General features: G+C 34.5%; 1 long non-coding RNA gene and 1 pseudogene across 2 annotated transcripts; one reads left to right on the plus strand and one right to left on the minus strand.

The window, feature by feature from the left end:
* Positions 1-10,917: 10,917 nt before the first annotated feature.
* Positions 10,918-14,159, minus strand: LOC132644479 (nicotine N-demethylase CYP82E3-like; annotated as a pseudogene).
* A 973-nt stretch (positions 14,160-15,132) lies between these two features.
* LOC132600058 (uncharacterized) lies at positions 15,133-19,130 on the plus strand. Of its 2 annotated transcripts, none has more exons than XR_009567108.1 (5): positions 15,133-15,270; positions 15,406-15,484; positions 16,611-16,676; positions 17,912-17,998; positions 18,881-19,130. It is a non-coding gene; the product is annotated as an uncharacterized LOC132600058 (long non-coding RNA). The 2 variants fall into 2 exon arrangements; XR_009567107.1 differs by having other exon boundaries at positions 18,885-19,130.
* Positions 19,131-25,650: the final 6,520 nt, after the last annotated feature.

Below are 25,650 nucleotides of genomic sequence, written 5' to 3' on the forward strand. Positions count from 1 at the left end.
TCAAGGAGTACTTGGGTAGCAAGGGATTACATGTAGTAATTAGTGTTGTTTTGCGACGTCAATTTACTGATGTTTTTTACAAGTGGATAAATTACTTAATGAAAACAACAAAGAGTTTCCCTACTTTTTCCTAGAAATAATTCCTAATAAATTACTTGTTTTTGCATTCAGTATTCGGTATTCGCTTTGTGAGCGGAATAATCTGGATTCGTGTAGAAAAACCCATTTTAGAGGTAAAACGCTTGCTATGAGGTTCGATTTCAATTTCATCTAGTCTAGTGCTGTTTCTTCTTCTAGTTTGTTTTCTTTTTTCATGCTCATGTAATTCTCTTGTATGGCTTAGGATATGAATAATAATTTTGGTTCTGCAGTTAATTCATTTCATTTTGAATGGTATAAAATTAGTTGTTAATATACAGTGTTCAGAAAAATCAGAAACTTAGAAAAAGAAAATCAGAAATTGGAAAACTCATAAAAATACAGAAACTAGAAAATATTCGAGATCACAGAATTCGCTGTATGTCCTTAAGGAATTTAATCCCCTCACTGTACCCGAGGTTATGGATTACTTCCTCCCAAGATAAAACGGATAAACCTGTCGCAGGAGTAGCGGTGCCTCAAAGCCTACGACTCTGACGAACTCAAATCAGGCAACAAATCACACAAGGACTCGATATTTTATTGAAAGTATGCAAATTTCGGAAATTTTTAGTACAAAAAAATGAGGCATTGCCTCTGTTTATATAGCCGCGAAAATATTTGTTCAGAACAGGTATGGTGTCTGTTCGGAAAGGCCTTGGCTTTTCCGAAATAAGAAATGACGGTTGGGAATTTTTTTATTCCGCGAAATTTCAAAAATTAATTTAAATTAATATTTTACACGCAAAATAAAATCAGAAATGAAAAAATGAATTTAAATAAATTTGATCTAAAAATATTATCAATCAATCAGATCATTTGAGTTTTGACCAAATCCAAATCCAAATCCGAAGCCAAGCCGAGTGACGACAACGGCTCAAGGGGAGTCCCTCTTCTCAACTCTTTAAGAGCTAGAAGAAGTGCTTTCTAATATACGCACATAACTCTCCCTTTCTACCACCAATGTGGTACAAAACTCCTTTCCAAAGGAAATTTGCGTTAAACTTCATTTTCCTTCCATTGTCTTTTCCTTCTATTTCTCATTCACACTAACATAGCTAGCTTCAATCATTGAGCTAGCTTTAAAAATCGCCACACATGAATGGGGAATGGCTATATGATGAAAAAAATGTATGCATGACAACAAACTGGGTGATTAGTAAGCAAGGAGTAATCGCATATGGATAAGTAGATTTCTCTTTGAACTTTTCGTAATGAACATATGTCGGATATACTCGGCCAATCAATAGATTTGATGTGTTTGAACCGTCGAGCTTTGGTGTATACCTAGACAACTACATGTCACATAATTAACCCTTTAACCCTCTTTGGTTCTCATTGTTTTGTTCGTTTCAGCCCTGAACACTGCCTGGTTCATAAGTGCATAGAGAATTGGCCTTACAGAATTCTCCTTGAAACGGCTTATACTTCACACTTACATAGGTGATTCCTAAATGTGTTATCCCATAGATACACTATTTGATATACCCCGTATCAAACTTCGAAACCATTAAAAAGCCTTAATGTTTTATCCTGGTACTGAACATTGTCTCATTACGAGAATGGACCAAAAACGTTATTTTGATAATGTTGAACCGTTATCAATGACTTTGTTTGATTTCTTTGAACCTAGATCTTGGGATCTCCAGTCTTCTAGGTAGATTTAACGCCACGATGACTTGTCCTCGGCCATAGTCCCATTCTCCTCGATGATCTTTCAACCATCTCTCTAGTTAGGCCTTTAGTTAATGGATCTGACACGTTATCTCTTGACTTAACATAGCCAATTGTGATAGTTTCACTAGAGAGTAGTTGTCTAACTGTATTAAGTCTTCGTCGTACATGACGAGAATTTCCGTTATACATAACGCTCCCAGCCCTTCCTATTGCCTCTTAGCTATCGCAATATATGTATATATGAGTCAACGGTTTGGGCCAAAACGGAATGTCTTCTAAGAAATTCCGGAGCCATTCACCGGCTTTGTCTAAAGCTATAAACTCAGACTCTATTGTAGAGATGGCGATACATGTCTGTTTGGATGACTTCCAAGACACTGCTCCTCCACCAATGGTAAAAACTTATCCACTTGTGAATTTTGTTTCAGTTGATCCGGTGATCCAATTTGCATCACTGTATCCTTCAATAACTGCAGGATACCTGTCATAATGCAAAGCAAAGTTTTGAGTATGTTTCAAATACCCCCAAAACTCATTTCATTGCCAGCCAATGATTTTGGTAGGGACTACTAGTGTAACGACTTAGTTTACTTATAGCACATGAAATATCAGGTCGCGTACAGTTCATGATATACATCAAACTTCCCTGGCATGATCCAATTAAGAATGACTTTCACCTTTATTCTTAGCAAGAGCAAGGTTCGCATTCATTGATGTCTCTGCAATTTTATAGTCTAAATACTTGAACTTTTCAAGTACCATTTCAATATAATGAGTTTGAAACAATGCTAGACCTTGAGGAATCTTATGAATTTTAATTTCCAAAATTAGATCAGCAACTTCTAAGTCTTTCATATCAAACTTACTAGCAAACATGCGCTTAGTAGCATTTATGTTAGTAATGTCGTTACTCATTATCAACATATCATCCACGTACAAATAAACAATGATGACGTGGTTCGAAGTGTTCTTAATGTAGACACATTTATCACATTCATTTATCTTGAATTCATTTAACAGCATCGTATGGTCAAATTTTACATGCCACTATTTGGGTGCCTGTTTTAGTCCGTAAAGAGACTTAACAAGTCGACACACCTTCTTATCTTTCCCGGGAACTACAAACCCTTCGGGTTGTTCCATGTAAATTTCTTCCTCCAAATCTCCATTTAAGAAGGCCGTTTTCACATCCATTTGATCGATTTCAAGAGCGTACACGGTGGCTAACGCTACTAACACATGAATAGATGTAATCCTCGTTACCGGTGAGTATGTATCAAAATAAACAAGACCTTCTCGTTGTCTAAACCCTTTAACAACTAGTTTTGCCTTATATTTATCAATAGTGTCATCAGCTCTCATTTTTCGTTTAAAAATTCATTTGGAACCTCAGGGTTTGTTCCCTGGAGAAAAATCAATCGGTTCCTAAGTATGGTTGTTCAATATGGATTCTATCTCACTATTGATTGCCTCTTTCCAAAATTGAGCTTCCAATGAAGCAGCTTCGTTGAAAGTCTTATTTTCCAACAAAAATGTTAGAAATTCATGTCGAAAGGAAGTAGATGTTCTTTGACGTTTGCTCCGTCTTAGATTATCTTCATCAGGAACATTTTCCTTTGTTTCTTCCTGAGGTCGTTTAGATCCTTCGCTAGACGACTCACATTCCCTTTTATACGGATACATGTTTTCAAAGAAGTCAGCATTATCTGATTCAGTTACCGTATTCACATGAATGTCTGGATTTTCTGATTTGTGAACCAGAAATTGATATGCTTTACTATTTGTAGTATATCCTATGAAAACACAATCAACGGTTTTAGGTCCTATCTTTACCCTTTTGGGTTTAGAACTTGCACTTTGGCCAAACACCCCCACACTTTGAAGTATTCCAAATTGGGCTTCATTCATTTCCACTTTTCATATGGAATAGATTGTGTTTTGTTATGGGGCACTCGATTAAGTATTTGGTTAGCCGTTAGCATAGCTTCCCCCCACAACTTTTGGGGTAAACCAGAAATTATCAACAGGGCATTCATCATCTCTTTTAGTGTTCTATTTTTTCTTTCTGCAATCCTATTGGATTGTGGAGAGTATAGGGCAGTTATTTGATGAATAATGTCATATTCCAAACAAATTTCTGCAAAAGGAGATTCATATTATTTGACCCTATCACTCCTTATCATTTTGATCTTTTTGTTAAGTTGAGTCCCAACTTCACTTTTGTATTGCCTGAATGCTTCAATTGCTTCATATTTACTTATTAAGTAAATAAGCATAGCAATAATGAGTGATGTCGTCAATGAAAGTAATGAAATACTTCTTTCCACTGCGAGATGGAGTTGACTTCATGTCACATATATCTGTGTGAATTAAGTCTAAAGGATTTGAATTCCTTTCAATTGACTTGTAAGGATGTTTAGCAGACTTAGCTTCCACATAGATTTGACATTTTAAATTATCTCATTCAAATTTTTGCAATACATCCAAATTAATCATTTTTCACAAGGTTTTATAATTGACATGTCCTAAACAGTAATGCCATAAATCATTTGACTCAAGCAAGTAAGACGAAGCAAAATTTTTATTATTATCAATGACTATTACATTTAGTTTGATAAGGCCCTTTGTAAGGTAACATTTTCCTATATACATCTAGTTCTTACTTATTACAACTTTTTCTGAAACATAAACACTCCTAAAACCGTTCTTCACTAGAAGTCCGGTAGAGACTAAACTTTTTCTAATTTCAGGAACATGACAGACGTTGTTGAGAGACACCACCTTGCCAAAAGTCATTTTTAGAACACTACTAAAAAACTGGCAAAAACGAATGGAAAAAAAACCGACGGAATCCGTCGGTTTTTTCAATATTTTTTTTTTAAGAAAACCAACAGACTGCGTCAGTTATTTTTTATGCAAAAATGCACGAAAAAATATAATTATTTTTTATATTATTTTCTAAAATAAACCGACGGAGTCCGTCGGTTTTTATTTTTTATTAAAAAATCGATGGACTCCGTCAGTTTTTAGAGCGAAAAAATAGTACACATTAAATCAATGTAAGTATGAGAACAAAGAATATCAGTGGTCTAGTGGTAGAGCCCTTTAATGCCAAGAAACATGCCCGGGTTCGATTCTAAATTGCTACATTTCATTATTTTATTTTCAAAAAAAAAAACCGACGAAATACGTCTGATTTTTTATTTTTTATTTTTTCAAAACCAACGAAGTCCGTTGGTTTTCAGTCGGTTTTAGCCGATGCAGTCCGTGGTTTCGAAAAGCGACGTAACGTAAACCGACAGACCGTGTTGCGTCGATTTTCTGTTGGTTTTCACTGAAAAATCGACACAGTCCGTCGGTTTTGGCCGTCGATTTTTGCCTGTTTTTTAGTAGTGGAAATATATTTTCATAACCTTAAATCTTGGCCGTTGTAAAATTTCCATAAAATGGTCTCGTTGGGTACGGCCGAAGCATATGAAGCGAATGCTTCTCTAACAACACAAATGTGGCAAGTGGCACCAGAATTGATCCACCACTCTTTAGGATTTCCCACGAGGTTGCATTCAGACAGCATAGCGCACAATTCATCAACTTCCTCATTTGTTTCAATCATATTAGCTTGACCCTTATTCTTTTCCTTCTTCGGAGCACGGCAATCTGCAACCCTATTTTCCCACAATTGTGGTAATTTCCCTTAAATTTCTTCTTGTTGGGATAGCTCCTTGGCCCGACGCCTTTTTTCTCTTTTTCAAATTCGTTGGAGCAGTTTCAACAATATGTGCTCCCCCTATTGCTGATCTCCCGTTAGCCTTCTTTTCTGCTGCCTTGTTATCTTCCTCGATTCTCAAACGGACGATGAGATCTCCAGCGTCATCTCCTTTCGTTTGTGTTTCAAGTAATTTTTGAAGTCCTTCCATAAAGGAGGCAACTTCTCTAGTACTACCGCAACTTGAAACGCGCCACTAATCACCAACCTTCAGCGAGGAGATCGTGGATGATAATCTGCAACTCTTGAACTTGAGTAATAACAAACTTACCATTCACCATTTTGTAGTCCAGGAATTTGGCGGCTATAAACTTCTTCATTCCGGCATCCTAAGTTTTATGTTTCTTTTCCGACGCATCCCATAGTTCTTTTGATGTTCCCGCATTACTATAGACGTTGTAAAGATCATCTTCCAGTCCGCTAAGAATATAATTCTTGCACAAAAAATCTGAGTGCTTCCAAGTCTCAGTTACAACAAAACGTTCATTATCAGGTGTTGCTTCCGGCAGAACCGGAACGTCCTCCTTAATAAACTTTTGAAGGCTTAAAGTAGTTAAATAAGAGAACATCTTTTGTGGCCATCGTTTGAAATCAATCCCGGTGAATTTTTCGGACTTCTCTGCCGGAGCCGGTGCAGCTCCACAGGAGGAAGCAACATTGCTCGTAGAGCTAACCGCGAGGGTTGGTGTGGTAGTAGCAGTAGCATTCAGATTTAGAGTTTTCTCTCCATTTCTGTAGCAAACGAAACAACAAAAAATTTAATAAACGGTGAAGTATTTAAATCTTCGAACCAAATCAGATTTGACAGAAACAGATTTAAAACACAACGGCGAAGATTTTATTTCTTCAAACCGAATAAAGTTTACACAAACGGATTAAAACACTTCAAACCGAATGCAGAAAATTGTATATTGTATACTTGATGAAGTTTTTATATCTTCAAATCGAGTAACCAAATGAGTAGAAAGTTATGAAAGCTTTAATCTCAACGGGAGCAGAAAATCCGAAGATTTTAGTCTCCAAACAAAATACAAATTCTTTTTTATTTCTGGAAAGCACTTTTATTTCTTGAAAAAAATACTTTTTTTCTTTTTTCTTTTAACCTTCTGTAATAGACGAACAGAAAAAGATGAACACAGAAATAATGATAAATTCCTTAAGTTTGTTAATATACTGCGTTCAGAAAAACCAGAAACTTAGAAAAAGAAAACCAGAAACTGGAAAACTCATAAAAATAAAGAAACTAGAAAATATCCGAGACCACAAAATTCACTGTGTGTCCTTAAGGAATATAATCCCCTCACTGTACCTGAGGTTATGGATTAATTTCCCCCAGGATAAAACAGATATACCTGTCGCAGGAGTAGCGGTACCTCAAACGTCTATGACTTCGGCGAACTCAAATCAGGCAACAAATCACGGAAGAACTCGATATTTTATTTGTAAGAAAGTTTGCAAAGTTCGGAAAATTTTCAAAACAGAAAAATGAGGCATTGCCTCTATTTATATAGCCACGAAAATACCTGTTCAGAACAGGTATGGTATCTATTCGAAAAGGCCTTGCCTTTTCTGAAATAAGAAATGATCGTTGGGACCGTTGAGAATTTTTCTATTCAGTGAAATTTCAAAAATTAATTTAAATTATTATTTTACGCGGAAAATAATATCAGAAACGGATAATTAAATTTAAATAAATTTGATCTAAAAATATTATCAATCAAATCCGAAGCCGAGCGGAGCCACGACGACGGCTCGAGGAGAGTCCTTCTTCTCAACTCTTTAAGAGCTAGAAGAAGTGTTTTCTAACATAAGCACATAATTCTCCCTTTCTACCACCAATGTAGTACAAAGCTCTTTTCCAAAGGACCTTTGCTTTAAACTTCATTTTCCTTCCATTGTCTTTTCCCTCCATTTCTCATTATTAAGCTAGCTTTAACATTAGTTTCATTGCTAAAGTTTTAACTATACGGTAGACTGACCAATTAGTAATAGTACAAGTAAAATGAAAAACCTTACTTTGCTTTTGAATTAACTTATAAAAAAATGTGTCCCATAATAAGAGTCATCTTAGAAAATTAAGGCATAAATTGACTTATTTTTTCAATTCTACTCTTAGACAAAAAATGACAAGTTAAAGTAACATCTAAATGGTGATGGAAAAGCCACATAGTAACTTGGTATTGTTGGATTTTCAATGTCAAAAGGTTTACTACTTGTGCATGCTCTAATCAAGATGAAAAGGTAATATATTTTTATCTATAAAGATAAATTTGGTAAACTTCACATTGCATTACTCGTTTCTTAATATGCATGTTTTTGGTTAAGATGACACTTATTATGGAATAATTTCAAAGACCTCCCTCCAAGTTTGTCTTGATAACACTTAGTTCCCATGTGGTTTAGATATTTGCACTAACCTCCCTTATTTCAATTTTCGTAACAAACTTGTTTAAATAATTCAAAATCTTTACTCCAAATTTACCCTTTTATAATTTAGTCATGTGAACAATGTTTCATAACAGTTCTCTCACCCTAAAATTGTTAGGATTATTATATTAATAGTTAGGCTAAAAATTTAAAACTATCTTATATCTAAATAAGAAATCCTAAATTATAGTGTTAATGTAACATCACTATGAGAAATCCTAAATTCTAGTGTTATGGTAATATTTCTCTTTGTTCTTATAATCATGTTATTAATAAAAATATTTAGGCTAAAAGCAGCACATCTCGCTTTTAGTATTTAGAGGGTGAGATGAGATGAATAATCCATTTTTTAAATTCTTATAGTTGTATTATTGCAATGAGTTTTAAACTATTTTTTTTTTTGGTAGAAGGAGCATAATTTATCTACGAAAATGGTTGAAAACTGTATATACAACGTGAGACTTTAAAAATAACTAATGAAGCCCAAGCTTTTTGAATCAATTTTCATATCATAGTTGTTGAATTTCATGTTTTAGCGTTCTAGATTAAAATTTTCAAGGACAACAAATAAACTAGCACTTTTACCTATAAAATTAGATAGTTATGAATTAGGAAAAATGTTATGATCAATGAGAAACTATTATTGTCAAAAGTTTAAACATTATAAATAAGGTTACAAAAGGGTATATTAGCAACATAAATATTTTTTAGTATTTAAAATTAGTTTGGTTACAAAAGAATCAAAATAAGGGAGGCTAGTGTAAAGAGAACTAAGTGTTATAAAGGCAAATTTGGCGGGAGGTCTTAAAAATTATTTCATAAGTTTATTATTAAGAAAATAAAATTTTATTGTGACATGGCATGTCAACTAGGAGAGAAGGGGGATTTTGTAATGTTTAGTATTTTTTGAGAAAAATAAAAATAGTTAAATGATATTTTAATTCTAAAAGAAATAAAAATAATATTAGAACACAATTGTCAAAACATGAATAAATTTTTAGGAATTAAAAAAAGATAAAAGAGGCATCAGCATAAGCACATTTTTGAAGAACGTGCTTTGTCCTCAACTCAAGTTTATTAGTGGCAAATCATGGTTAATAGGCACGTCTTGCGAAAATCGGGAAAAAGGACAAAACAGAAAGTTATCAATTTAAAATAGATGAATCATGACAATCTGAAGTTGAAATTTTATTTGGATATGTTATTTGAATTTCTAATTTTTTTTTTTGTAGACATAAAAACCTCACAAATTGTGAAAATCATAAAAACTTTCTCAATTTTTATACATTCTTACCAAATGAGCAAGTCATAGTTCATAACAAAATTAATATGCTACTAGAAGACCTTTCTAAAAAATACAACATCAATTGATCAAATTTTAGTTCAATAAAATGGAAATTGAACGTGAGTTATAGTGTAATTGCTCCTAATATAATCCTCCCACATGATTGGTAAGAGTATATTTGTTATAAATATACTACCAACTTGTAGATCTTTTAATATTTGATATAGATGGTTGGTAAACATGATTGGTAAATGTCTGTACCAAATTATGGATCTATTTTTACAAAATACTCCCTCCGGATAAAAAAGAGTGTCCACTTAGCGTTTTTTCTTGAGTCAAAAAGAGTGTCCACTTATCAAATCAAGAAAGAATTAATCTTACTTTCCAAATTTGCTCCTATTACGTGTTATGTGATCAAATCCCGATATTTATTTAATTAGGGGCAGTTTAGTCAAATTACTTCTGTTTGTCTAGGAGTTAATATTTTTTTCAAAGGTGTGCAAATGGCTAAGTGAACACTCTTTTTGATTCGGAGGGAGTATAATTTTATTGGGTCAACTTTTACATTTAAAAAATTTGAAAACATGATTTAGAATCTCAAATCATGCCTTTTGGATGAAATCATGAGATGAAATCGCATATCCAAACGCCTACTAAGAAAGTAAAGATAACTTTTGAATTTTGTAATCTTAAATTAAAGATATAGAATGTACCAAAATGCATTTTAATCTTGTGGTCTTAATCATGTGGAAAGTTGAAATTAAAAAGTTTCTAAAAAGAAAATAGACAACCTTTTTTAAGCAAATTAAAAAGAAAGGTAAGTCGAACAAATTGAACTAGAGGGAGTATCACTTTAAGAAAAATGAAAATAACCGACGGATCTATAAAATCAATTAATATATTGAATTTGGGAAAATTGCAATTTTGGTGCTTGAGTTATATAACACATTTCCCTTTTACTTATTAATTTTAGTAAAAATTAAAGCCACATACCCCACTAATGAGATTACACTAGTTATGTCTTGTTTGTACTTTAGTAAAATTAAGAGAGAATTAATTTTTTTTTCCTCCGAGTGACTTTTTGCTATATTTAGGCAATATTTTTTCTTAGATACTTAATTAAAGTTGGGCTTCTTCTTTTTTTAGTTTGTTTATTACAATAAATTATTTTGTGTCTTTGGTTCACAAATCAAAGTGGAAGTTGATTGATCAGCAATGAAATTAACTTTTGAGAAAATCAGAATATATTTTAGAACAAAAACGGATCCAAATGCATGTGAGTTAATAGTATGACAAACTAATAGAGAGATACGTTATTCTTTAAAAAAAGGTGAATCGAACTTCTAGATAACCCAAAATATAAAGCAAAACAATCTATTTGTTCAGATTGTCCACGATAGTACGTTAAAAAATATTTTTCTTAAATAAACATTTTTGGCACTGACTTAGAAATTCAAATAAGAAGCTAGTGTATGCTACTATATAAATTGAGAATCCAATTACATTGTATATGAAGAGTAATTTCAAATGATCACTCCAAACATAATTTTGTAATTAGCAAGAGGAGGAGATAATACACAACCTTAGAAGGCACACATAAGCATTTTTATTTCTTAATTACATCTTAGAATTTATAAAACTTACAAGACAAACGGGGGGTAACCACTACTTCAACTTGATTAGCCTTTTGGCATAGTAATACCTAAGCCTTCTGTCATATCTACTGGCATGTTCGATGGCGTACTAAAATCAAAACCTTGGAGCAATCGAGCAAGAATAAGATGTGAAACTAGTGACGCAAAAGTCATTTCTGGGCAAGATCGTCTCCCTGATCCAAATGGAATTAACTCAAAATGTTGTCCGCGACCGTTTATCTTTATTTCCTTCGTCAAAAATCTCTTTGGTATAAAATTTTCAAGCTCAGAATAAATTTTGGAATCGCGATGTATTTTCCATACATTTACATATAAGCGTGTACCTTTTGGAATGTGATAACCAGACACTTTAAAATCTTCCACTGCATCATGAGGTACTAACAAGGGTACCTCGATCTTCCATACATTAACAATAGCTTGAAGATAGACTAAATTTTCAACATCAGATTCTTCTACCCACCTTTCTTTACCAACTTTCATATCTATTTCTTCTTGGGCTTTTTTCATTACGTGTGGGTTGTTCAATAACAAGGACATTATCCATGTCAAGTGAACGACAATTGTGTCGGAGCCATCCTCGATCATACTCTGCATATTTCAAGGATTCTGTTATTAGATAAAAATAAGGGAAAAGGTTCAAATGTGTATACTAGCAATATTCAATATTGTTCAATTTTGACTTTTGTGTCGATTCACACTCTTATCATTAGCAAATAGTCTAGTATTTTCTCTTGACATTAACGAAACTTCAGCGTGATATGTGTCCAAGTTCTTCAAAAAAATAAGTCTAAATTTACCCCTCAGCTTCTGATTATAGTTTAAAATTGCCATCACATCCAGTGGCGGAGCCAGGATTTATGTCAAGGGGGTTCAAAAATATAAAGAAGCCATAAATGAAGAAGCTAAGGGGGTTCAACGTCTACTATATATACATAAAAAATAATTTCCACCTTATATATACAGTGTAATTTTTCGCCGAAGGGTTCGGATGAACCCCCTCGGCTCTATCTACATCCGCCACTGGTCACATCGGAGAGCTCCATTAGGGGCCGAGGGCAAAAACGAGACTTCTCTTAGCGGTAGGGGTCATATTAGACCAAAAGTTGGAGGGCATGAGTGCTCGATTTCGGATAGTATATACGGGAGGATTATATTCTTCGTATAAACAACGATCCAAATTATTTGCAACTAAGAATTAATTAGGAGCAAGGAAATTACCAATTCTGTTGCCTTGATCACGGTTGATTGAGAATAACCATAGGCTTTGAAATCATCACGATTTGTCACCATAAGCACTGCATCAAAGAAATCTAGATTACCATTATCTACATTATTTTCTTTCCTCATATGATCATTCAGCCAACTTTGAAGATCGAATGCCATCCAAATCTTAAAAAATCCTCTTCATGGACTTAACATGCCCTTGAAAATCCAAATATTTGAATAACTTGAATGGAATTGCATCATATAGAGCAATTTGGCCAGACACAAACGTAGCATCTCTGAAAATCTTTCTTATACGTTGAGTCTCTTCATCTTCCTCCTACAATGTTTAATGTCAATTGTTCAAACCATTCACTTATATTAATAGTACTCTCCGTGTTCGTCCAAGAATATAATTCTTCGATGCTAGTTTCGATCTCAGAAATTCGTACATGCTTCATTTTCTCGTGCCTACTGCTCAAGAGTGCTAATTGTAGGACTAATTTGCGTACATGACGATAATAAGGACCATAATTGGAATAAGAAAACCTTGCATAATTGTAACCAATGAGTTCACTAGCCAAAGTAGCTGGCCTTCCAGACAACTCTCTGTCATGTGTTGTGAAGCAACTTTTAGCTGCTTCACAATTGCTGACAACCAAATAAGGGAAAATTCCAATTCTACTAGTGAAAACAGGGCCATATTTATCAGCCAGTTCCCCTAGAGTCCGAGCAAAAGGGACATTTTTGCAAACACTAAGGTAGTGGAGATGGCCTATACTAGGCCATGCACCATGGACTTGAGGGGCTAGTTTTTTGGTACTAATAAGTGTTTTCCTTGATCTCCATAAAATAACAGTTAAGAATACAAATAATAAACGGAAAAGGACCAAAATTACCCTTGAACTTTGAAAAATAGTTCATCCATACCCTTCGTTATACTTTAGGGCCAATTATACCCTTACAGTTATACTATGGGGTCAATTATACCCTTATGTCTAACTGCTGCCACGTAGCATCATCCTAGCCCTTCAAAATTATTTTACCCTCAAATAATTTTTTACCCACTAAAATAACTCAACCCGACCCGAATTTTTTTTTCCAGCAAAAATAATACAGATAATTTTTCCAGCAAAATAAAATAAAAATTATCCGTATTATTTTTGCTGAAAAAAAAAATCGGGTCGGGTTGAGTTATTTTAGTGGGTAAAAAATTATTTGAGGGGAAAATAATTTTGAAGGGCTGGGATGATGCCACGTGGCAGCAGTTAGACATAAGGGTATAATTGACCCCATAGTATAAATGTAAGGGTATAATTGGCCCTAAAGTATAACGAAAGGTATGGATGAAATATTTTTCAAAGTTCAAAGGTAATTTTGACCCTTTTCCGAATAATAAAAGTAGGAAATAGGAGGAAAAAGGATAATCCATTAAGGGTGTGTTCGGTATGGAGGAAAATGTTTTTCAAGGAAAATATTTCCCTAGAAAAAAGTGAATTTCCACTTATTTTCTCATGTTCGTTTGGTTGGTGAAAAATAAGTGAATTTCTTACTTATTTTCTCATGTTCGTTTGGTTGATAGAAAACGTTTTCCGGAAAATACTCATCCAAGCCTCACCAACTCCAACCCAACCCCATACCCCCACCCCCACACCCCACTCCCACCCACCCACCTATGCCCCCACCCCCCCCCCCCCCCTTCAAAAAAAAATTCTTTTGATTTTTTTTTTGTTTTTTGCACCCCACCCCCAACCCTCACCAACTCCAACCCAACCCCCATACGCCCGACCCCCACGCACATCCCACTCCTACCCACCCAACCCCTACGACCCCCCCCCTCTATTTTTTTTTTTTTTTTTGCACCCCCAGCCCCAACCACTCCCGTAACCCATACACCACCCCCTCCCCCTGTCCCACAACATTTTTTTTTTGAAGTTTTTAATTTTTTTTTTAATTTTCTAAACGACCACATCCCCCATCACCTCCCTCCCCCCAGTGTGGAACCCATACCACACCAACATCCCCTTCCCCTCACAACCCCAACATTTTTTTTGAAGTTTTTTATTGTCTTTTGCGGGTTTCTACACCCCCTACCCCAAAAAAAAAAAAATTTCACCACCCACTCCCAAGCCCCCCCACCCCCCTAAAAGTTTTAATTTTTAATCACGCAAACATTCAATTTTTATAATTTTCAACTTTTTTTCAATTTTTTTAGAGTGGGGTTGGGGTGGGGTGCAAAAAACCAAACCAAATGTCAAAACTTTTTTTCAAAAAAAAAAAAAATTGGGGGGAGGGGGGGGGGGGGGGGGGTTAAGGTAATGGTAGGATGGTTGGTGGAATGAACTTGTGATCAAACCAATATGTCTATTGTTTTCTCCTAATACAATCTTTCACTTTTGCTAACTCCAGCTGGTTACTACTCCAAGAAGACATATAATCATTAATTACTCATTACTCATTAAAAGAAGAAAATAAGGGTAATTTAGTTTGATATTTCATCCGTCCCATATTACTTGTCCACTTTTTTCTTTATAAGTCCTTTAAAAAATCATAAATAAAAGTATATTTTTACAACATTTCTCTTATCTCTCACCAATAAATTGCATTCTAATCAATATTAATTACGTACTTTAAAAAATAATTAATGTTAGGGATAAAATAGGAAAAAAATAATAATTCTATCTTGATTTTGTAATGGACAAGTATATTGGGAGAAATATTTTTAGTAATGTGGACAACTAATATCACTACAAGAAACTTGACTTTTAGCGACCATTGGCTAACGACGGGGCAAAAAATCGGTCGTCAAAAGTACACTAACAGCGACTGGATTTTATTCCTGTCGTTGAAATTCAATTTTTATTAAAAAAAATGAAACAATAATATTTGCTGCTTAAAAATTATGACAGCCCGTCGTTAGAACCAAATAAAAAAATAAAAAAAGAGGCGCCACTTTTTCCCCCAATATTTTTCCCAAACTCCCTCGATCCTAAAGTAAGTAAAACCCTAACATACAAACACAACATTTATTTTCTTAGTGGTAACTCCCAGTGCCCACTCTCTCTATCCGTTGGGTCACCAGATAGGCTTGTAGTTGACAATGGCCACACAAATCCCGGGTAAGTCAAATGCAAGAGATAACAATGTTCCAAATGAATTATTTTCTCAATAATATTAGTGAATTATGAATAATCCGGACCTTTTTTTTTTCAAACTTTAGTTCTATGTCGGTGATTTTTCCTCTATTCTTTCAGAGGGGTGGCAATGGGAAGGTATATGTGGAGGAAATTATTGTAGTAGAGGGAAAAAAGATTGGAATTGTAGGGAAGAAAGGTAATTTTGATTTCTTTTCTTGTTGGTTCTATGATTTGACCTTTCTTGGTCATATTGATGTTTGAATTCTTGGTATTAATATCCATAGGAACTGCGCATGTGAATATCTAATCATTGGTGTTTGGATTTTGTTATGAATTAGCCTTCATATATTGTGAAAAGATAGAAAGCATTCTGGGAAAATATTATGTGTTTGGTCTAATTTTTGCGAAAATACTTTTCATCTTATCAAGCTAACATGGGTGGAGGAGGAAAATGCATCATTAAATATTATTGTTCAGTTGGTTATCCGTATTATCATTACATTGCAAGAAAACATATTCCCTATATGTGGGAATTATGGGTTCATCTTGTTAATGTCAATTAAGATTTTCTATTAGGAAATAACAAGAGAAAGTTAAAAAAAATCTTCAGAATTCCAAATTTGACAATAACAAGAGTCTAGTATAATTCTTTTACTATGGACTTTTGATTTTTTTTCTGAAAATTTATTTATTTATGTGCTCCATGTGTAGTATTATCTATCTTCATAAAGTTCTTCAAAGCAAATGGACTGGGGTGATAGATTGATATATTTACTTATAATCTTTTATGAAGGAAGACTTTGCAGGTATTCAAGAAGCTTCTATAATCCTATAGTTCTTGACTTGGTAGCTTTTGAATAAGATGGTTTTCTAGCTTTTGTGGATAATCTCCTTCCCTATCATAGAGATCCATGCTTTTCTAAAATCTAATTGTAGAAGAAAAAAAATAGAAGGTATATCTCTTTGTGCTTTTCTATTTCCTGACATTCTCGCTTATTTACAGTAAGCATTTGAGTTTTGGCGTGAATTATCGGTTATCCCATACGAATGGAGAATTATGAAATTGTAGGAAAATGTTTATAGTGGTGTTACTATAAGTTGATTATTGAGACTTTAGGCATTTTTGTATAATCAATTGTACTCTTGCTTTTGCATCCATCACCACTATAAAGTTGAATCTTAGTTTTTTGGCCATTTTGTTTGTTGTTACTACTAATTTAACACTCCATCCATTCTACAGCTTATAATTTAAGAAGCCGCAATACATCTATGTTGGATGACACTTTCTTTTGATGAGATTTTGTTGATGTTAACTTGATCAGATTGTGACCGTGAAGGAAGAAAAGTAAATCAACAGTTAAACACGTCCAACCAAAGCTAACCAAAAGGTATGACCTGAATACTGTCAGCACTCCTGAATTTCTTCATCTAGGTTGTTTTTGTATCCATATGTTAAGCATAAGTATATGTTCTTATATTCTGCAACAAAAATTTTCTTTCCTTCAATATCAACTAGCATTATGGGAAACCAACCTGCATAGTTTTTACTAGATCTTTAAAAACTGATGAACTGCTAAAACTATTTTCTTCTGTTACTTTGTGGATACTGCCTACAATATTTAGATGTTGAATCTACAATATTAGGAATCAAGAGTCTAGCCAACGAAAAAAGATTACTTAAGGCACCAGGAAAAATCTACTTGCCTGGGACGTCAAGGATTTTACACTTTCTTCCCATTATGTTCCTCACCTTGAAGAAGATTGTACTTCATGTCCTAATTACTTTAAGCTATCACATTCACCTAAGAGTTCTTTGAACAAATTCTCCCCAAATTGCCATTCTAGTTTGATAATTTAGCCGTAAAATAGTTATCACATTTTCATAAAGTAAATTTCTCATTTTCTCTGGAAATAATTTTAGCCAAAATGAGGTATACCATCGATTTGCAATGCGTAATACATGGATCATAATTAGCTCCAGTGGCTCTTTTATTGAAACGTCACTATAACTTGAATCTTATAAAAGCAAAATGAAGATCAAGCATAAAAAGGAGATAGGAGTTGGATCTCCGTTTCCTACAGTTTGTGGTTGTCTCTGGTTCTTTCTTCTAACATGTTCTAAACTTGGGTGGCACATCCTATATGCCAGCTCAAACCATTGTTCAATTTATTTTAATCCATACACAAACTAGATGAAGTAGATGAAATTACATTTTATGTCTGTTGATTGTAGAGACTGAATGAATTACTGAAGTTGTGAGTTGTTACTCTTTTCCCTATATTAAATTTGTCCTAGATTTTTAGATCCTCTCAATGGTACTTAAAACATACTGGATGTGCATGTAGTTGCAGATTTTATTGTGTGCCATTTCTCAACTGAACTAGTTTATGCTTTTTGATTAAAAAAATTCAACTAGTGCAGCTAAGTACTTCACAAAGTTGTATAAGCTTGTTGAAAAAGAAAGCGTGTAATAATTATGAACTTGGTGATTATCCTTCCTTATGGGAAGTTTCAAGCTATTCTTGTTAACAAAATTATTGAAGCTGCACAGAAAGTTACAATAATCTTGTACAAGCTTCTATAAAGCTTTGCTTACTGCTTAGTTCTACATTTTGATTTTAGGTTGTTGGTTCTGTATCCACATTAAGAACAGACTCCCATTGGCAAAATTTAGTTGAAAGTGCAGAGCAGAAAAAAGCTTCTTATAAGGTATAAATTCTTGACATATTTTAGTATTCTATATTTCTTGTGGCAATTTTGTCTTCATTTATGGAGAGCAAATATGGTGTGACAGATGAATTTTGGGCAGTTTAGAAGTTGAAATACTTTTTGAAAAACTGGAGGCTCCTTAAAACGGATGAAGAAGATGTGTTTTTCTCATTTTTAATTGTCATACTAATGTTTCTTTTCACGGCATCTATTCGTGAAGGATGGTGATTATGTCCATACTTAAAATTGCAGTAATCACTATCCGGCCTTTACAAATACTGTAAAATATGTTCTTGTCACATTTGGATTGTGAAGATCTTATAAAAAAAACTTAATGATTAGAAATGATTCTACAGATAATGACTTGGGAGTTAGTAAATTTAATCCTTTTTTTGGTATATTTGCATTTTAAGGAAGTTTGGGTCTTATGATAAAATGGCTGAGCTTGATCTATTTGCTCCAGTTGTTTATTTAATAAGATTGTTAAAGAATCTTTTTCCACTTGCTTCTTTTATTAACCTAACAATGTGAGTAGCACCATCATTTAGTATAAATTTGCCCATTCTCTTAATTAGAGTGCACAATTTCATTTGATCACCTAGAGGAATATGGGTTCATTCAGAAGCACATCTTTTTCATGCTCATCGTTTTTATTTTTGCTTCTGGTAGGATATTTTTAAATAGAAATTCATCCTTCTTTGAAAGATGTTTACACTTCTTGTGTAAGATTTATTCGTCATAACTCATCTTGGATCATAAAACTTTATACTGTTATTGTGCTTTATTATCTTGTAGAGAAATCCCACTTGTTCCATATGTTTGGGTACTTGTTATTTGCTACTAAGAGGTTTGTTATTAAATTGAAATGAACTTGTTCTTTAGACAGATCATGAATATGAAGTGTAAACAACCTATCCTCGAAGAAAGTGCAAAGCAAGTTGAAGTAGAAGTTGATTAAGTTCTATTAGTGGTGGTCTAAAGATGTCTTATGTACATATACCGCAATTCAATTATCTTTCTAGGAGTTGATAAAATAGCGTCATATAATTTGGATTGATACGTTTTCTGACAATGTACGTAATGCTTTAGTTATTTGTATTAACAGTGAAATTTGATATGATTATTTGGTATATTTGGATGTGTGAAAGCATATGAAGTAATGATTCCTTTCTAAAATTTAATTTTCTATAGTTATATTTAATAATATTTAACATTCCAGTATCGTAGAAAGCAATGGACAATTAATGAAAGGAATTTCGGTCATTGAAAGCACGTATAACAACCAAATCAGTTGTTGTCTATAAAGGTTCTAGCGACCGGATGATAGTTTTAGTGAAAGGAAAATCTGGTCGTTAAAGAAGGTTAACGACCGGATTTTTTGTTGTCGCTAAAGAATCTTTAACGACCGGATCTTAAATCCAGTCGTTAAGTTTTAACGACAAGGCTTTTAATGACCGGTGACGACCAGGTTTTTTCCGGTCGTTATTGATTTATAGCGACCGGATTTGGACTTTTAACGACTGGATTTCCTTTCGCTAAAGACCTTTTTTCTTGTAGTGTATGGAGCGGAGGTAAACCTGTTAACCGGTTTGAACCGGACCGGACCGGTAACCGGTTAACAAACCGGCCGGTTTCCGGTTTACCGGTTAAATAACCGAAACCAGACCGGTCCGGTTCAAAAGTGTCCAAAACCTTTTTTGTTTTTTGTTTTTTGTATAGTATATATATATATATATATATATATATATATATATATATATATATATATATATATATATATATTATAGTATTTATTAGTATATTGTAGGTATATTTACATATGTTATATAAGTTTATAAGTAAAGTTTATATATTTACTGACTAACAGCAATACAACATATACGTATATATATATATATATATATATATATATATATATATAAAAGTTATATAACCTAAGTATATTGATATATATAAGTAAAAATATGAACACAAGTGTAACACCTTGTACCTTTAACGTAAGCTTTGGCCATGATTCTAGACTAAGAAAATCAGATAAAGAATGTGGGAATTGGAATTTCCCTGTTTAGCTGTAAGATGGGGGTTTACGCCCATGAACAGTGACCGTATTTCAGTATACGGGCTGTAATTCAAGTCGTATACTAGTACCAAGGATTTCTGAGCATTCTGGAATCTGGCATTTGGATGTCATATAGTTTAATACAGACCGTATTTTAAAATATGGCCCGTATTTCAAAACGTATTTGGAATTTGGGAAAACGTACTTGATGAAAGTTGTAGAGCTTTGAAATACCTTTCCAACGGTATATTATGGTGGTCAAACGGACATCTGTGCAAAGAGTTATGGCCATTTTACTGAAGAGACGCAGTGCAGACCGTATTTCAAAATACGAACCGTATTTCAAAATACGGCCAGTATTTAACTGGGCGAAAAATTTAATTTTCCAGAACAGTATATATTCGTCCATATCAGTTCACATCATTATTTTTCATTCCTTCAAGCCCTAGAACGACCTCCTACCCTCCTCCATCATCAAGAACACCAAGGTAAGCCCACTCTAATTATTCCAACTCAATTCTAACATATATTCTAATAATCTAAGCAAGAAATTATTGTTCCTAATCTAGGGTTTTCAAGAAAACCCATTTCAAGGTTCAAGAATCAAGATTTAGGAAATCTTATCCAAAACTCAAGTCTTTAATTCAAGTTTTGGAGCAATTAAGGTATGTAGAACTTCCATCCACATGTGGGAATCTCTACGTTCTTCCCCATGCTCCGTTTCTTGATATCCATGAAGTTCAAATCCAAGAGCATTAAACCCAACATATTGGTAGCCCGTATTTATGTATTTATGTACATGAATTTTGTATCTATATTCGTTATTGTATTCCTAATCTTCCATTACGGTTATTAGGAACCCTAGCTTAATCCATGAATCATGAATTCTTCCTCATGTGTTCTCATTATGTTTATATGAAACTTTATGATTTTATCTAGCAAGTTAATTATATATATATATATATATATATATATATATATATATATATATATAATTATGAACTATTGTTATTACTCATGAATCAAGAACATGTTTGCAAGACTATGACAAGTTATCTCATGAAACCATATTACAAGATATTTCATGAAACCATGTTACAAGTTATTTCGTGAAATCATGATTACAAGTTATTTCACGAAAATCATGGGCTTCTTAGCCAACTATATCATGTTCATGTTTTTGGGATTTGCTTAATTAACCGAGAAGGCTCAGATAGCCTGAAACTACGTAGCCACCGTAGGATAAGGGTTGTCAGCAAGGAGGCAACACCTTCATTATGCAGTTTGGATCCTTACATGCTTATTATTACCTAAATCTGATATCCCTGGCAAGGTGTGAGTGTTCTGCTGGTAGGACGCAAGTACCAAATCATGTTGTAGCATTCCCCACGTTACAAGTAGTTTCATATACATGTATTTCCATTGATTTGCTGTTTTCACACTTTACTCACGTTTCATGCTCATGTTCAAGTTACATTCAGTTTCAGTTCATGTCCTATACCTATGTTGTGCCATGCTCTTCATTTCAGCTGGTTTTACATACTAGTACTATTCACCATGTACTAACGTCCCCTTTGCCCGAGGCCTGCACTTCACGGTGCAGATACCGGTTTTCAGGAGCATACACCTGCGCAGTAGGATCACTTCAGTTATTATCTTATTGGTGAGCCCCACTCCTCTCGGGGTTCAACATGGAGTCTGCATTAGTATTCAGTTTATGGTAGTCTAGGGCCATGTCCTGGTAGTTAGTATTCAAACATGTTTTAGAGGTTTCATAGACAGATGTTAGTCCACAGAGTCAGTTATGCTTTCATGTTTGCAGACTGTTATGTTTTCATGATATTTCATGCTACGAAATAATTTCAAAACTTTATTCCGCAAATTACATTTTCATGATTCATTTAAATTGCATCATATAGATTATATTGTTTTGATGCCCATGTTGACAAGCAAGCCATGAGGTTCGCTCGGACACATGCAAGCAAGGCACGAGTGTCGTGTTACGCCCAGGCCATGGTTCGGGGCGTGACAACAAGTAAATAGAAGAAAGCTCAATGAGCCGTATATTTTATTCATTCTTGGATAACATTTATTTGCAAGTTATAGTTTTTTTTAACTTACAAATAATACACGAGTTGCAAAGAAATAGTAGAATAATAAAATCACCAATTCTCAATCATTTGGTTAATTTCTGCCATATCATATTCGGCCATGGAGATATCTTCAAAATCTTCCATTTGGTCCGCTCCACTTGCTATCAAATCTTCAATCTCTTCCTCTTCGCCTTCCACCGCTTCTAAGTTTTGGTTGCGTCGCTCCGATCTAATCCAATCGCGAATGCACACTAGTACTTGCAAGCTAAATCCGGATAATAAGTGTCTATGGTCTCCAATTTGTCGTCTTCTTTGGCTACATTCACTCTCCGAAGCCACGGTTGATACTTGAACCGGAAGGATATCTCGAGCCATTCTTGAGAGTACCAGATGACTTGCCTTGTATTTCTTCCACCATGCTAAGACGTCCAAATCATCTAGTTCCTTGATATCCACATTTGGCTGCATCAAATAAAAGTGATATTCATCAAAGTTTGCATTACAAGAAGGACTTGGATCTGAATGTAAAACTTTTAAATGCGACAAAACCGACAAGCCCTTTTTGCTACTTTGAGAAGTAGTAGGGCGTGTAGCAACGGGTGTAGCATGTTCTTCCAAATTAGAATAATGACTAAAAACTTTTCTAAACTCGGCATCAATAGCGAGGTCGGCTTCAGCTAAAGATGGTTCAACTCCCTCTTCAATTTCTAAAAATGTATAAATTTGATTAACCAATGCTTTAGTATAAGACGCTTTTAAACAAGGATTTAAAAGAGAACCCAATATAAATAAAGTTGGGATGGGAAAAAAATACTCCTTAAATTTTGTTGTCATATCAAAAATAGCCGCTTGATAACCTGGTTTATATTTATACTCTTGTAAAACTCTAGCTATTTCCCCTAAATAAGCTAAAATTCCAGTTACCGTGGGATAGAATTGTTTAGAAAAAGTAAGAGTTGCATTATAAAAAATTTCTAAGAGTTCAACACATTCCTTAACATCTTCCCAATGCGTAAAATTTAACCAATCATCATTATTAATATTATATTTGTTCTGAACTTGTTGTATGAGAATCCTATACTCATATGCTTGTTGTAGCATAATGTAAGTGTAGTTCCACCTAGTCTCAATTTCTACTTGAATTTTCCTAGGTCTAAGGTTATTTTCCACACAACAATTTTTAAAATCTCTCAGTCTTCCCCTATTAGCATTACAAAAAAGAAACGCAACCGCCTCTCTAATTTTTTGAATAGAATCGTCAAAACACACAAGACAATCTTTAACAATTAAGTTTAAAATGTGACAACTACATCTCACATGAAAAATATTTTTTAGCGGAGGGTTTAATTCTCTTTTTAAAAGACCAATCGCCTTTGTATTTGTGACGACCCCCTTTGGGTCCCACTACTCAAGGTATTGTCTATGCCAGGGTACATCCCGTCCGCCCAAGGCCTTCGCCCCAACCCTCATCACGCTGCAGCGCTACGGGGGGTCGAACGCGGAACCTCTGGCTCCTTTACATTCCCCAAAGGGAATCGCCTTTCACCAATTGGGCGGACGGGCTGTACGCCTTTTTTGTGACGACCCCCTCTGGGGACCCACTACTCAAGGTATTGTCTATGCCAGGGTACAGCCAGTCCGCGCAAGGCCTTCGCCTCGTCCCTCTTCACGCTGCAGCGCTACGGGGCATCGAACCCGGAACCTCTGGCTCCTTTACATTCCCCAGAGGGAATCGCCTCTTACCAATTGAGCTGCAGATGTTACACCCCGGAAAAATTTTGAGTTACCGAAAACTGTAGACGGCTTAGTATGGGCCAAAGGGCCATTACAGCGCGAACGCGCTGAACGAAAATTTGATAATCAAGTATGGAATGAAGGTTGTGTTATAAGAAGTTAATAATAACATATATATGACATTTGGAGACCATATGGTGTAAATTAGTTTATATGTTATTTGACGAAAAGCCTTCGTTGCTGCAAGCTAAGTGGGGCCCACATGTCGGAGTTTTGTGAAAGACGTGAGAAGGGACACGTGAATAGTATATGGAAAGTTGAGTAGGTCCTAAGAAGGACCCATAAGCTAAAAATGAGTGTAGACCCTCCAAAAGGACGATTTAAGAAAACATGTTTGGGTGATCCGACTTGGAGGGGCAAAAACGGCATTATAAGTTTGGAATTTGGGAAAAACCCCAGAAATAAAAGTTGTAGATAATTGAATTAGCTTTCCAACCATAGGTCGTGGGACCTCATACGATATCGGGATCAAGAGTTATGACCGTTTTACTGAACGAACATCCAGTCAGAAAATTCAACCCTGCGCGAACGCGCACAAAGGGGACGCGAACGCGCAGAAGGAGTTTATATTACCCTACGCGATCGCGCCAGAAGGCAGCGCGAACGCGATGAGCATTTTTCCAGAAATTTCTGGCAGCTTCTAAACATCATAAAAAGGGGAAACCCCCCCTCATTTTCAGATCAACACACGAAAAACACACCCCAAAACTCTCCAAAAATCTGGAGAGTTCTCCCAAACTCCCCAACCAAAATTTTGTCCAAAACCAGGTATAATTTCCCAATTCCAGTCCGGGTAGCGTATAATTATTGGTTCAGAATCATATAACAGTGTGTGGTGGCCTAAATTTAGCGTGGAAAAGTGGAGATTAAGCAATATTAAAGGGAGAAAGGTATGAATCTCTTTCTATTTGTGCTAATACCGGTTTATTTACGATGAATACGCGATTAAATAATTGTATACTGAGTTAATTAGTTATGAAAGCTGAAAAACAGCGTGTGGGCTGTTTTAGGAGATATTTTGAGTTGGAAACATTATAATTGATGTTGGTATTGTTGTTGTTGTTGTTGGCTGCTGAATTAAAAATTTGGGCTAGGCATATAAACAGGGGAGATGCTGCCCGATTTTCGGCAGAATATAAAATAGTATAATTTGATTATGGCACAAGTGTACGATGAAAAAGCTAACATTAGTGTGAATTATCTTAAATGTAAACTTACAAGCTCGGACACATAAGCATAGCTAATAGGACGTGGAACAGGTATGTTAAGGCTCGTCCCTTTTCTTTCAAAGGCATGATCCCGATATTGCGAATTTAAAATTGTCTCCATATCTTACTTGTTTTTAAAAGTTAGATGTCTATGATTCTAAGGTATGATTACTTTCCCGATAACCCGTCAACGTTTTTCAAAATGTTCGTATTTTTCCAAAACAAAGGTTTATGGTATTATAAGCTTTTATGACAAAAATGATGGATATGTATTACAATGACAACGCTGACGTCAAATATGAGAAAATGTCTATGACAGATATGTTGACGATATGTTCCTACCATGAATATGACAATATGAAAATGTTAAGTTATTTCTTGATTCCTCAACTCTATTATGGATATTCACTATTTTAAAGGCTCCAAGTATATGAAACGATGTCTTATGATCCCGTTCTATGCTTTTATTATGATGACACTCTCCATTGCTTTTATTAT

This window comes from Lycium barbarum, chromosome 6 (assembly GCF_019175385.1).
Source record: "Lycium barbarum isolate Lr01 chromosome 6, ASM1917538v2, whole genome shotgun sequence".
NCBI lineage: Eukaryota > Viridiplantae > Streptophyta > Magnoliopsida > Solanales > Solanaceae > Lycium > Lycium barbarum.